At 32.9% G+C, this 15,201-nt stretch overlaps 1 protein-coding gene across 4 annotated transcripts in view; it reads right to left on the minus strand.

Annotated features, from left to right (window-relative positions):
• Nucleotides 1-15,201, minus strand: part of LOC126743052 (serine/threonine-protein kinase tricornered) — a 221,520-nt gene that overhangs the window by 126,301 nt on the left and 80,018 nt on the right. The gene's annotated exons all lie outside the window — the stretch shown is intronic.

Here is a 15,201-nt window from a genome sequence, read left to right on the forward strand (position 1 = left end):
AAGCGAGAATAATTCATGGCCAGAGGATCGTCAGCTCCGGTGAGCGATTGTTAATCGCGTGTTTAGGTTGTTGAACAACCGATTTGGAAGGTTGTACAATTTATTAGTTTGATGATGATAATTTTGAACTGATAAATCAATCAATAAGTGTACCTAGGCCTTGGCGATGTTGTCAATTTTCTGAAGGAATTTTGGTGAGACTTTACATATGATATAAAAAAAAAATAATTCTATTATTATAATTCCACTTAATCGGACTTGAACTCACTATACATTTTGTATGATAATTATTGTGTACCACAACTATATCCGACCCATATTAGCATTATGAATATTGATCAGTGGAAATTACAAGTATTTGCCATATCAGATTAGGAATTACGATTTTAAGTCGCGAGTCGAGGCGAACGAACGATTAAAAAGAAAAGAAAGCTCAGAATATGAAGAACTAGTTAAAAATGTCAATTTCATTTAAATGTCGCAAACCACTGTTGCGCTCTTTTCTAATATATACGCGGCTTAAGATTGCTTACGGAATACTTAGGATTTCAGTTTGTATTTAAGATTGTATAAATCAAGTGTGACGAGGCAAGCAGAGCCCTTCCGAGTCGAACCAAAACCGAATGCCTATCCCAAATAATATTCATTGAACATAGTTCTTACCAAACTTGAAAAAAAAAATTTCCTTGTCATTTCTTTTCATCTGTTTTCCACGCAGTTGAGGTTCTCTTCAGGGAAGTAGCAGAAGAAGGAAGTGGATATTAGTCTGTTTTCTTTTATCCTGTCAGGGAATAAGAGGACAATATGAAGAAGAAGAACCTACAAGTTAATGGTGACTCCTTGAACCCAAAGCCTCGATTTCATTGGAAATTATATTCTTATATCTTCTAGGTTGAAGTCATTTACTATTTCTTCAGAGTACTAACAAAAAAAGGCAGTAAACATTTGTCTGTTTTCTTTTATCATGTCAAGCAACAAGAGGAGAATATGAGGATGAACCTACACGTCGTTTTTTAAAGGTGAACTGAAAGTCTTTATTTCATTGAAAATTATTTCCTTGTATTTCAGGCAGTTGAGGACATAAGAATAGTTCTTGGTGGCAGTAAATTAATAAACACTAAGGATTTGTCTCCTTCTAAAATTATTTTCTTGTCAATCAAAAAATTTTCGAATTATTTGAGGTCAAGAAATTTTGCAAGTATGACTAAAGTCTTTAGGATTAATAGCATATGCGCCGTGACTATTTGAGCATGAACGGTTTCGTAATGTACAAGAAGACCTTTTAAAAAAAACTGTGCTAGATTATCATTTCATCTAAATGCGGCTAATAATAGCAAAACAGGTGGTAAAATTTAACCTCACTCTTGAATTTAGGTTAAGGTCAAATTAGGCCCCTTAGACGCTTGCAAAGCATTATAAGGTGCTCATTAAATTTATATTTTTCAATAAAACAGCTTACGGGTCCAACGAATAATTTTAATCGACATTTCGACAAATGTGGTCACCTTTACGTCTACTACAATAAATAATAAATAAATAAATAAAAACGACTTTTATTAACATTTATAAGTTACAAAAAAAATAAGATACTTAAGTACAATGGAAACAAAGAAAAAGTTTGTGTAAACTTAAAGGGCGAAGTCTAGCAAGCTGCTATTCTCACTCAACCCATTTAAGGTTCACCTAAGATAAAATATTTGAATACTTAAATACGCGCTATTCTTGACATATGTTGTATACCTATTTTTCAACAAAACAAAAATAATACCCTGTCGGTTCATCACTGACATGACTGACTGACCCATGTTGGCAACAGACAATCGACCTCCCCCAGTCGCAACAGAAGCATCGAAGGCACCCCGCGCCCAATGCAGGTCATCACCCGGCACTTCCCTGCATGTTCACACTTGTTTGTCCATTAGAAACTGTCGAGATTTAAATTTATTTATATTAAGAATTTTAAAATTGTCTGGTATGAGATTGTATATGCTGATGGCGTTGAAAATGAAAGATCTCCGAAACATGGCTGTTTTATGTTGTGGCACAGTCAAAGCATGGCGTGATCTAACGTTAACATTGTGAATTGTTGTGCGTGGTAAAAATTTGGATTTAAGAAATTGAGATGCTTCCGCCTCAGTAAGCAATCTATGAACAAAATTTAACAGATGGTGTGTTCTTCGGTTTTCCTTGTTCAGCCAGTTGCATTCAGAGATCAAATCAGAGACATGGTCACATTTACGTATTCCATACAAAACCCTACAGCATGCATTTCATACTTTTTGGATTTTATATTTATCCTCCGCAGTTAGACAAGGCCCGTACAGAAAGTCACAATAATTAAAATGCAATAAAACAAGGCTATAACACAACATCTTTATAATGGCAAGTTTAACAGTTATCGGTTGTTATAAATTAATTTAAGAGCATAAAATCCTTTTTTAATAATCTTCCGTACATGTTCATGAAATCTTAGATCCTCATCCACTCTTAAGCCCAAATTTTTTGCACAAGATACAAAGGATAAACTTGTGGCACCAATGTGTAGATTTAACGACTTTTTTACCATGTCTTTTTCTGTTTTACTACCAAAACACAATAACTTTGTCTTGTTGGGGTTTAAGTTATTAAGCTCAGGTAATGTTCGTAAGCCAATTGATTAACTATATTAAGATCCGAGTTTATTTTTCCGGCAGCTTCCGGAGCATCTTGAGGTTTGAAAAAATAGTAGATCTGAGTATCATCAGCATAAGCATGTGTACTACAAAACAAAGGAGCAGCGATAACGTCTATTGTGTAAATAATAAATAAGAACGGGGATAAAATAGCACCCTGAGGTACACCAGATTTAATCGAAATATTATTTGTTACCGAGTCACCCAAACTGATCTTTTGCGATCTGTCTTGAAAAAATGATCCAACCAGATTAAGTGCATCGGACTCAAAGCCATAGTATTTAAGTTTAGCTAATAGAAGCCTATGGTCTAAAGTATCAAAGGCCTTAGAGAAGTCCAATAAAATCAAAACACTAACAAGACCTTCATCGAAACTCTTAATGACATGATCAAGTACCGATGCTACAGCGGAAGCCGTACTAAACCCCTTTCTAAATCCGCACTGAAAATCAGGAATAATTTTATTATTGTTGAAATGAAAAAAAAATTGGTTATATAAAACTTTTTCCACTACTTTAGATAATGTGGGTAATATACTGATAATTCTTAAGTCGGAGAAGGTTTGAGGATCATTTATTTTAGGTAAAGGGATGCCAATTGCAGTTTTCCACAGAGTCGGTATATCGCTCATTTCAATTATAGAGTTAATCATATGCACAATAATATCTTCTATAAAAGGACTACACATTTTTAACATTTTTAAATTGATTGAATCTACACCTACGGCATTTGATTTAAGGGTTAGCAAAATTGAATGTATTTCCTGAGAAGTTGTTAGTGAAAAGTTAAATCTAGATTTAAAATTATAAACATTATTGTTGTAGTATTCTATCTTATCCCTACATTGTTCAGTTACTGTTTTTAAAAAAGAGGTGAAGTATTTATTTATATTTTCAGCGTTTGATAGATTTGGCGAAAGAGTACTGTTATTTTGTGAAGTAATATTTAAGTCTTATAGGGTTTTCCAAAGCTTAGAAGAATTATTAAGTTTAGAAATATTTGATATGTGATTTCTTTTTTCTTTTCTTATACAAGATAATGTATGATTTCTTAAAGTCTTATAATAATTGTAATTAGTTTCCGTTTTAGTCTTTTTATGTTTTTGCCATGTCTTAATCTCTGCAATTCACGACTATCTCTGGTAAGCCAAGGAGTCTTAGGTTTTGTTGCTCTTACCCTCCGAATTGGAGCATGTTTATCAAAAAGTGAAATAATAAGATCATTAAAGATATTATATGATACTTTTTTTCTATGCTTCTTTCCCAAAAAATTCGATGCCATGGTATATTTTGTAAATTATTTTTAAAAGCATTTAGATTAAAGTCTTCAAAAGTCCTATATTTAAAAAAACGCGGAGGAGGCTTTATAAATTTAACAGATATTTTGACAAAAACAAGGTTATGATCGCTTATTCTATTAGAGGGTAGTGTGCCGCATTTATTGACGATGTCTTTATTGTTAATAAAAATCGGGTCAATTAAGGTGCTAGAGGTATTAGTAATTCGAGTAGGTTCATTAATAATTTGTTCGAGGCCATAGGTGTTAAGAGTATCTAGTATAGGATTATACAGATTTAAAAAGTCGACGTTTAAATCTCCTGTCAAAATCATATATCAAAATAAAAGAAAAAGCTCGTTTATTATATGTTCCAAGTCGACCAATATATTATTAATATTTAAGCGTGGAGGGTAATAGAAACCTCCTACAATAATTTTTATGTTAGGTAGGGAAACTTTTAAGAAAATATGCTCAAGTTCGGCAGTAGTAGAAAAAGTAAAATTAATGACCTCGGTGTTCAATCCCTCTTTAACATATGCCCCAACGCCACCTCCACATCCAGCTCTATCCTTATGAATTAAATTATATCCTGGAATACTAAGTAAATTGGCATCACAGTTTGGGTTCAACCAAGTTTCTGTTATAATTAATATATCATATTCATTTTCGGTTAGAATCGTAGAAAGCTCATTAAATCCTGTAAAATGTGACCGGACATTCAAGTGTGCAATATTTAAGTACATGCTGTTTATTTTTACTATACTCTTATTTACATTCATTTAATCTATAATAATTGCGATATCTTAATTTTACTTGCTGCAGATTTATGGAAGTTCGTTATTAAATTTGTACACATTAGGCGAGCCTATAGAGATCAGCCTATTACAAACAGGCATGTTATCTGATTAACAATCAAAAAATTTCAGAATAAAATAAACGCAATTAAAAATGAACGCATAGTTATGTGTAGTGCATCTACAGCCTTACAGGTAGCTTAGGTTAAATTTGCTAAGTTAGGCCTCTTACACACTTGCAGGGCATTATAAGCAGCACATTAAATTTATATTTCTCGCCATTCTTATATTATTTGACGTCATTAAAATAACGTAGAGGTTCAATGATTTAATTTAAACATTTCAACAAAATCAGTCATCTCCAGTTCTACTTCTAATGTCGCTTAAAGTTTGTCAAGTTACGCTCTTTATACACGTGTAAAAGCATTACGAGGTACGATTCTAAGATCTGTTGTCTCTTATCAATTTTATTAAATAAAATAACCATTCTATATTTCACGTCCTATGTCAGGATTAATTTACACCCACTTAATTTATATTAATTGAGATATAGAGATTTCTCGAATATCCAAACCATGTGACAGCCGAATATATCGATGATGACATATCCAAGGCGCGAATTACATTTCTTCATTAGTGTTTACTTGACCTATATTAGTCAACTTTCAACAAAGTAATACAGAAAGTCGTAAAGTTTCCATTCCAGGTCGTCTATATTGAAGATTATTCGAAACAGGCGCCTTATGCATTTATAAAATAAACATAAAACTGTTAGTAAATAAACTGTTACGAGTAAATTGACGCGGGTCGTTAAGTATTAAGACGTTTTAATCGCTTTTTACGGTATCAAACTTGAAAGAAATGCCGGAATAGGAGTCATGGACATCTTAGTCAGTCCCCGTAACCGTTTACAGTTAACAAATGCACGGAGTAAAGACGCATTTTTATAATTTTTAGCACCACAATGCACCAAAACCAAGTTTTGAGTAAGTTTGCGAGCGATTATATCAACGAAAACATGCACTGCCGTAATTGAGTTCACCCACGCAACGAGAACAAACTTCAATGTTCACCATCAAACGAGAATAAATTTCTCTTTATAAGTACGTCGGTCACGTTTTACCTCTGATGGTCAATTTTATTACTATTGCGGTCTGCAGAGATGAATAATAACTATAAGATTTACGTCACAAGTAGGATACAGCACCCTTGACCACACATCTTCGCAAAGTCAACTAAGGAAACACTGAATTTGACCATATATATATATATATATACAGCTACTGATCTGTAAGGAATGTTAATATATTGATTGTGGAACCAAAAAAACATATTCATGGCAATCCTGCTCGAAAATTTCGTTCGTTGAAGATATCACTTGCTTGTTGACTATAGTGACAAAAATTTGAATAGTAGAGCAATTATGGTTGTAGCATGTTTTCCTGGTATTTATCACTATTCTTGGGAATATTTTTACAAATAATTGGAATATTCTTTAAAAGAAAGAAATGGCATTAATTTCCCGGAATTTCCTATACGAACGATCCTTGTACCCCAAAAACTCACCCAGTTAAAAGCAATTACTATTTTAATTCATAAGTAGACATTTTTGGTCATAACTCAAGAACCACTTTAGATATATTCATAATCCTTTCACCATAATATAAAGGGATTCCTGATAATAGATTTGAGCGTAGAAATGTCACGCTGGATCAAAAAATCCGGTAGTTAAAGTAGTTTTAGTTAGCAGCATAACATTTTCTCTCACTATTATTAGGACTATTGTTAATCGATTATAAATTTCTCTATTTTTTATTGATTATAATTTTCTTTCTCCGTGTCTACTAATCAGATTCACCTGGAATAGTAACTTATTTTAAATAATAAAATTCTTATGTGTCATGTTACATAAAAATCAAATCAAATCAAATTAAATCGTGTATTTCCATCGATATCATAACAATGTATAGGAATTGTCAATAAAAAACTATAATGCTAATAAAAGTCGTATAAAATTACAAAAATATGAAAGGAAACAAATTTAACTAGTCTCTCTAAAATTATTTAATCAGCCAACATGGTGCTAAGAGCTTTCTTAAAAGTTTAAAAAGTCTTAGCTCTCTTTATTTTACATGGGAGATGATTAAAAATTTGGAGAGATGTAATTTCTGGACCATCCTGTACCTGCGACAGGGTGATTCAAGGATAAATTTTGGCAACGTCGTCTGTAGGTCTATAACTCTATAGGAAGGATATATGGTAACCACGAACTTAATAAACATAAAGTCCAGTGCAACGGTATATTAGACTGGTCACCCGTCAAAACACCAGCATTCCACCTGCCAAACAATGTCATCCACCTTCTATTTACATTGTTTGAGAAGTAAAATGTTGGTGTTTTGACGGATGACCATTCTAATATATCGTTGTACTGGACTTTACCTGTACTGCTAATGCATATGGCCCCATACCTAAAAATGATCACTCCGGACACCATTTTTATAGTGGTTGTGTCCTTTTGATGTTGGTCACTCTGAACATTTTCAGAGTTGCCAACAAAAAGTATATTTAATAACAGTAATGAAGTTGACGACGCTTACGTGTGACCTGTCACGAACTAAATTTATTTTTTTTATTGACATTGTTTTTAAACCATCATTGGTATTCCAAAATGAGGCACTAAAATCTCGACACGATCACTCGATATGACTGATTCTCAACAACATTGTCAATTGTGAGTATAGCGGATTGCCTAGTTTTTGGCGATTTGTAAACGTCACGCTCGAGTATATTGTCTCCATCAGGAGATATAGCTTCCTCCTTATTTAATATATGGATCATTATGTATCAGCATCCTTATTTAAATGTATTTGGTTCACTGTTTCTCAAAACCGAATTATTGTGAATTGTCTGTCTGTGTTGTTTATTATAGAATAATATATAGAGTTTATTTTTACTATATAAACCTTTACTAATTACAAACCCTTATAAAATCATCTATATATTGATTTTTATAGATGTTTGTACCTATTAATGTCGAAACTCTGTTCATAGAAGGAAAGTAGAAGTAGTAAAGAAAAAATAGAAACAAAAATTTAAATGAATATCATCATTTAAATTTTTAGAATCATTTGACATCCACTAATTATTAACTTAAATATAGACGTCATTTGTGTGACGTCATAATAATATACAGGATGTCCGGGATGAAAAATCAACAGTAAAAATTGCATTTTCTTGAAGCATATTTTCTGTGGAACTTCCAAGTGACCCCTTTACAGACCAGTAGCACCACAGTTAATCTTCCTAAAACGTTTCAACCAAATCCTAAATGCGCATTACAATTTAAAGAAAATATTACGGTTGTTTTTGTTTATGCATGAGTATTTAATTTCGCTAATTAAAGGTGGAGCGCGATCATACACATACACTAAATGCATGTAAGACAACGTAAATGAAAGTTCAAGGATTGTCCGCATTAATTTTGTTTTTGTTTTTAACGCGAATGTCATCCAGGTCAAATTCATACGTCAACTTCTAGGAAACTTACACGGATTTCTATGAATATACTCATTGTTTACACCATTAAACGTGAAAATCTTATTACATAAGCCGGCAACCTTGCGTAACGAGAAAAGTTGTCTCTGTGAAGCAATCCCGCGATTTCTGTAATACACGAGAAGAGGGAAAAAATGAAGGAAAAAAAACAATGAAATCTGCTCGAATCGAGGCTAGTAGGCTATGGGAGAATTTTCTTATTAAAACTAGACACGTTCTAATCGGCGTAACACAGTAACTGACGGGTTTTGTAAGTTAAATAACGATTATTGTACAGGGTCGACTCGCTTTTGTGTACCCGTTATTACGGATTTGAGGCTAAACCGAGAGTTTAAAGTGTGTTCAACGCGTTCTAAGCGTGCCTCACGAATTACAATTGACTTATTTGGAGCACTGTATAACGCTACTGATCTGTAAATGATGTTAACGTCCACGAAAAATGTGCATAGATTTGGAAACACCGCTAGTCTAACATGTAAAACGTGAAAAATAAATTATTTAATCAAATTTGTCAACTTTTAGGAGTTATTTTTGGCGCTACATGGCAGATTCTTGATCATAAGAGATATTTGATCCTTTCCTGAACCTGAATCTTATTTGTCCTCAAGGGCCTCCTTAAGCTTTTCTATATTATGAATCGATTGCGAATACCTGCTGAATGGAGTCCCCGTTAGATTGGGGCATGTCATTCTATTTAATATGGCCTTTCTTGTTTTATCAGTTGCTATTTCGGTGGCTTGGTTATTTTTCCAGTACATTTTTGGACTTTATTCCATACTTTTTTACATCCGTTTTGCAATCAATTGTTGAGCAGTATAAATGTAATACATTTTGTTTTTTTTTGTCTTGAGGAATCTCTTTGTTTTGCGCAATTATGTGTTTCATTTCTATATATATTTTGCTATTGTGGGTTTTTTTTTATATGCTTGTAATGTTTCTCTTATTATTTTAGGTTGCTCCGCACACACTTGTTCCACTAAGGATTCTCTATTTTCCTTTGAACCTTCGGTTGGTAGATTTCCGCAGATCTTTGATAGTGTTGATCAGATTGTCTTCTGTTACTACCTAGTCCATAAACAGTTTACCTTCAATATACTTTTTGTATCCCTCCCAGCTCGCCTTATCATATTTTCTTCTTTGATGAATTGTTGTTATGTAACCAAAAGGCCGTTTATTTGACTTCTAGTTTTAATGGGTAACTAGAGATACTTCGGTCATCCTCCACTAAATTTATTTTAAATATTAATCCTACATGTTTCGGACGAGGTTAAAAAAGGTTTTTTTGCTTGTCTGAGGCACTAGATCTGTAAGATGTATTGACGGAACCCCTTAATCTGTTATCCCTGATGATGGACATGTTATATGTCCGAAACATGTGAGATTAATATTTTAAATAAATTTAGTGGAGGATGACCGAAGTATCTTTAGTAACCCATTGATCTATTAACTCCACTGCAAGAATGCACAAATTCTTCAATTCTAGTATTAAGTTTCACCAATGTAGGGCAGTGGTCACTTGATCCTGAGTTTAAAAGTTGTTCCCAGGTAGAGAGCGTTACGATTTCCAGATTTGCTATAGACGATTTGTTTGCTGCCTCACTCCTGATGGTGGTTATTGAGATCTCCCATCAGTATTTTGTAACCCTGTGCTTGCAACATCTCTATGATCTGTGGGTAAAGGGGGACGCTTACTGCGACTGTGAACCGCCAAAACCTTTGATAACATTCTCCTTGAATATCCCACCAATAATGACCACAATTGACTTATGCTCAGCTTTAACCCAAAAAGGAATGAACCCACCTATTAACATAGCCATGATTGTATCCAGCCTTAATCAGAACATCATTATTCTTATCATTAAATGAATCTCTTAAATAAGAAACATGAATGAAAAAAGAAATGAAGATTCCTGTTGAAGCAAATACCATAATAGACTTGACAATTCTTCCATCCCAGTTGAAACTCAGTTTTATTACGCCTATATTGAAATGTGGTGCTGCTAATGAAATGATTAATTATAGTGTTTCCGTACAGACTGCCATTCCAAAACTTCTGGACAATCGTATTTATGACCAAATTAATTTTTAGTGCAAAGAACTTCTGTTAGTTCAGTCGTGGCAAGTCCGCTATTACAAACTTGTTGTTGTATTAGGGTGCTCTGTTGAATGCTTTGGAGAGGGGTGAACAAGTGGACGTAATATATACAGACTTTTCCAAGGCATTTGACAGTGTTAACCATAGCTTATTACTAGGCAAATTGAGACTTTTTGGCTTTTCAGATTGTTTGGTGGCTTGTTTGCGAGTTTTCTTTCTGACAGATTTAAGCAGGTACAAATTGGTGATGCTAGGTCACACCTTATCAGTGTTCAGCGTTCCTTATCTGGGATTCCACAGGGCGGTGATTGATCTCCTTTATTGCTCAATATTTTCATTATTGATATTTCGGTTTGCTTTGAAAATAGTAATTTTTTGTTGTTTGCCGACGATTTAAAGTTTTATAGGGTGCGATAGTTCAGAACAAGACATGGTTCTCCTGCAAGATGATCTGAATAGATTGTGTGAATAGTGTGTTGGTAATAGTTTGGCTTTGAACGTGGGTAAATGCAGTTACATTAGTTTTTACAAAAGAAACAAACAGATAATTTCCTCCTATACTATTGATAATGTTAATCTTAGGTACATTGAAGTAGTAGAGGACCTTGGCATCTTTTTTTGATGAACAATTGAATTTTAATACCCAGGTGAATACTATTATAGCTAAAGCATCTAAGGTCCTTGGTTTTGTCATGCGCAATTGTAAAGACCTGTCGGTTCAAATTTGCAAAAGGTTGTACATATCACTTGTTGTCTCTTTGTTGGAGTATGGATTAATCTTTTGGTCTCCTCTTTATACTATCAGGTATATATGGATGTATATCTGGTATTATGGAGAGAGTTCAAAATAATTTTTTACGATTCTGCCTTTATAGACTTCACATTCCAGTTCCTAATGACCATTGTTATGATGAAGCAATGAACTTACTGAATATGCGAAGTTTACTTAAGAGACGCACTAAGAACGATTTAATGTTTATTTATAAACTTTTGAATGGCCTTGTGATTTGTCCCGAACGACTTAATAACATTTCATTTAATATTCCACACCGTAATCTGAGGGTAAATCGATTGTTTTCTTTGCCTCATCATCGTACCAACTATGCTATGCACTCGTCTGTCGAAAGAACCTTAACGCTAGTAAACTCTACTGGAATTGAAGTTTTGGGAATTTCCTTATTGCATATTAGAAGTCTTATTAAGAATTTGTAGGATTTTGTTTTTTGAAATAATTTGTTCTTCATTACTGTAATTTGGCTCCATAATTAATAATTTAAAGTACATTTGATCATTGTCATTGCTAAATATATTTTTGTTTTTTCTTAGCTAATTTTGCATTGTCAATTGTTCAGATTTTGAGAGATTATTAGTACTACTTGTAAAACAGTTTAATTATCCTTGTTATTAAGATTAAGTTTGATAATTATTGCTAATTAATAATTAGTGGTAAGGTAGCCTAGCATTTATTTATTTTTCAGAAATATTTATATTTTTTGCAATGGGGTTGATGCAGTGTATTAATTAAATAAATAAATAAATAAAATAAACATAATATACAGTGTGACCCATTTGTTTTCGGGTCACCCTGATAAAAAGTTTATTTTAGGTGCGATTTGGCTCGGGTTTTTTTTTAAATGTTAGGTCCAGAAAAACTCCATCATTATAACAAAAAAAAATTCTGCCATGCAAATTCCAAGACCTACTAATGTCTGTTTTTAAGGGCCAAATTTTAAGAAACCATGCTAGGCATTTTTTTAGCAAAAAATTGTGCACACCACTGGATTCGGCATCCCCCAAAACGGCCTTATACCAAATTTCACCAAAAAATATTAAGTAATAACAATTTTATAACAAAAAATAAAAAGGGAAATTATGCATTTATTTACATTTAAAAATGTGTAGATAGCCATGAAAAAAACAAATTGAACAAAGATAATACAAGCAAATAACAATTCCAAACTAAATACAAATAAAAACAAACAATAAACTAACAAAAATAAATACAAATAAAATAAAAACAACAAACAAAAAAATTAAAAATTAACCGCTACTAAATTTTTGAAATTTCTACTAATCCACCATTGTTTTCTATGCATTTTACATTCCTTTTGCCTACATTTAAAATAACTTTACGGACATGCTCTGGAGTAATTTCTGAACAAACCTGGATTATTCTGACTTGTAGATCTTCTAAATTTTGAGGTCTTGATTTGTACACCTTTTCTTTAAGTAGACCCCAGAGAAAAAAATCGAGTGGCGTTAAGTCAGGGGATCTCGGTGGCCACTCAACGAAAGGACTGTTTCGTCCTATGCAACAGATTTCAAAATATTGATTTAACCAGTCTCTTACTAAACGAGCATTATGGACAGGACAACCATCTAATTGAAACTTCAAATTAAGGTGATATCTTAAGGGTAAATCTTCTAATGCGTTCGAAAATTCATTCTCAAGAAAATTCAATTGTATTCAAATTACCATTAAAGAAAAAAGGGCCAATAATTTTGTCGCTTAGTATTCCACACCAAACGTTAATTTTTTGCGAATACTGTCTCCTTGCATTTATTATAAATTCTGGATTCTTCACGGACCAGTGGCGGCAATTTTGACTGGAGACTACGCCATTTGTGGTAAAAGTGGCTTCATCGCTAAAAAAGATTTCATCTAGAAAGTTTCTGTTGTTTAAATATTCTCCCTGAAGCAAATAGCAAAACTCTAATCTTCTTGCCTGGTCACCATCCTCTAAGTGTGCAAAAATTTTGGCTTAAATGCTTTTATGTTATTTTTTTGCAAACATCTTCTTATACTTTCTCTGGGGATGTTAAGGACCAAACTAGCCGTTCTGACACTACTTCGAGGATTGCCGTTAAAATATTCCAAAATGTAATTTTCATTTCTTCTGAGCCCACGCCGTCCATTATGTCTATTTTTAAGTAGATTTTTCGAAACAGATCCTGTTTCATTGAAAATTTTATCAACACGTTGCACAGTACTTAGACTGGTCTATCAGGATGCCTAATATTAAATTCTCTGGCAGCTTCTCTCATCGAACGCGTGTTACCACCAACAAGACGAACAATTTCAATTTTTTCTCTTAAATTTAAATTTTCCATGATTACCTATTCATGGAAAATTTAAATTTACATACATACATGATTCTATTACCACTTTTGACAGTTAGATGTCAAATATGACAATTCAATATTTCAAAAATTTGTAGACACAATAGAGTTCAATATTTCAATAATTTTTAGAGACAATTTAGAAGTAAAGCGCATTTATTTTTTTTTATCATAAAATTGTTATTATTTAATATTTTTTGGTGAAATTTGGTATAAGGCCATTTTGGGGGATGCCAAATCCAGTGGTGTGCACAATTTTTTGCTAAAAAAATGCCTAACATGGTTTCTTAAAATTTGGCCCTTAAAAACTGACATTAGTAGGCCTTGGAATTTGCATGGCAGAATTTTTTTTGTTATAATGATGCAGTTTTTCTGGACCTAACATTTAAAAAAAAACCCAAGCAATATCGCACCAAAAATAAACTTTTTATCAGGGTGACCCGAAAACAAATGGGTCACACTGTATATTACTGTGAAGGCCTTTTTTTCCTTTATATTTTGGGTAAAAAATACAATTATTGTTTGTAAAAAACGGCATGACCATTCTTACAAGTGAGTTATTTGGAGCACTTTATATTGCTACTGGTCTGTAAATGATGTTAACGTCTTGGAACCCAAGAAAAATGTACTTTAGGTTGGCAACATCGCCAGTCGAATATGTCAAATGTCAAGGAAAAAAAAATTTATGAAAAACAAAGTTTTACTCAAGGGTTTAATATAGTAGGGCGGACTAGTCACCCAAGATGGTTCGATTGGTTCTGATTAGCTAATTTTTGACGCACATCAAATATGATAATAATGACGTTAATGACATATAAACTGTCATATTTGATGCCTGTTTTTTTCTTTATGTTCGCTTTTGATAGAAGCAAGCCAAGCCTCATGATTCGATTTTACGCGATTTTGTAGTTTTTTTGTGATTTTCCGGTATCATGGGACAATAAATTATTTTACAAGCGTGCAAACATCCAATCATTATGCAACTACTCAGGGCAGAGGACAGGTAATGTATCATCATTTTCCCAGGTATAATTATAGATTCAATCCTATTTTAGATATATATGTCACACTATTAAATTCTATTTCTTAGACCTCCATCCTCCAGCAATCATAGATTTTTTAACAATCCTGTGGGACTTAGATGGTCACCACATAAAATTGAAATGAAAAGTAAGTTTAATTACTCAAAGGCCCTTAATGCAAAAGATTCTATTTTTATTTATTCATTGATGTTGCTGAAATTGAGAGAGAACATCTTTATTCAGTTAATCAAGAAGCTCTAATGTCATTTCAACAACAAAAATCTTCAAAAATCATGGTTGCAAATCTTGTGGGTATTTTTAAACTAGTATTTTTAAAACAAAAAACAATTCAATTTAATAACTTCTGTAATTCCGCGAATGACTTCAAAAGGAAATATCTTGCAATAGATCAGGTTTAAATTTCCCGCCACACGCCACCCAATTTGATCGTCCTTGTCCTTGTCAATAACGTCTATAGAGCTGTCACCGAAATATCTGTCTGATCACAAGGCACGCACTTCTCTGTATTTGTGTTTTGTCGTTTTACAACTTTACTTTAGTGATATTCGTCTGTAAAGGCTAATATTATATATACTTTTAAATGTCAAAATCATGATTGTTTATAATGCTGCTGGTTTGTAAAAATGACTTACTATGCAAAA

The sequence above is a fragment of the Anthonomus grandis genome, chromosome 1 (genome assembly GCF_022605725.1).
Source record: "Anthonomus grandis grandis chromosome 1, icAntGran1.3, whole genome shotgun sequence".
Classification (NCBI taxonomy): domain Eukaryota; kingdom Metazoa; phylum Arthropoda; class Insecta; order Coleoptera; family Curculionidae; genus Anthonomus; species Anthonomus grandis.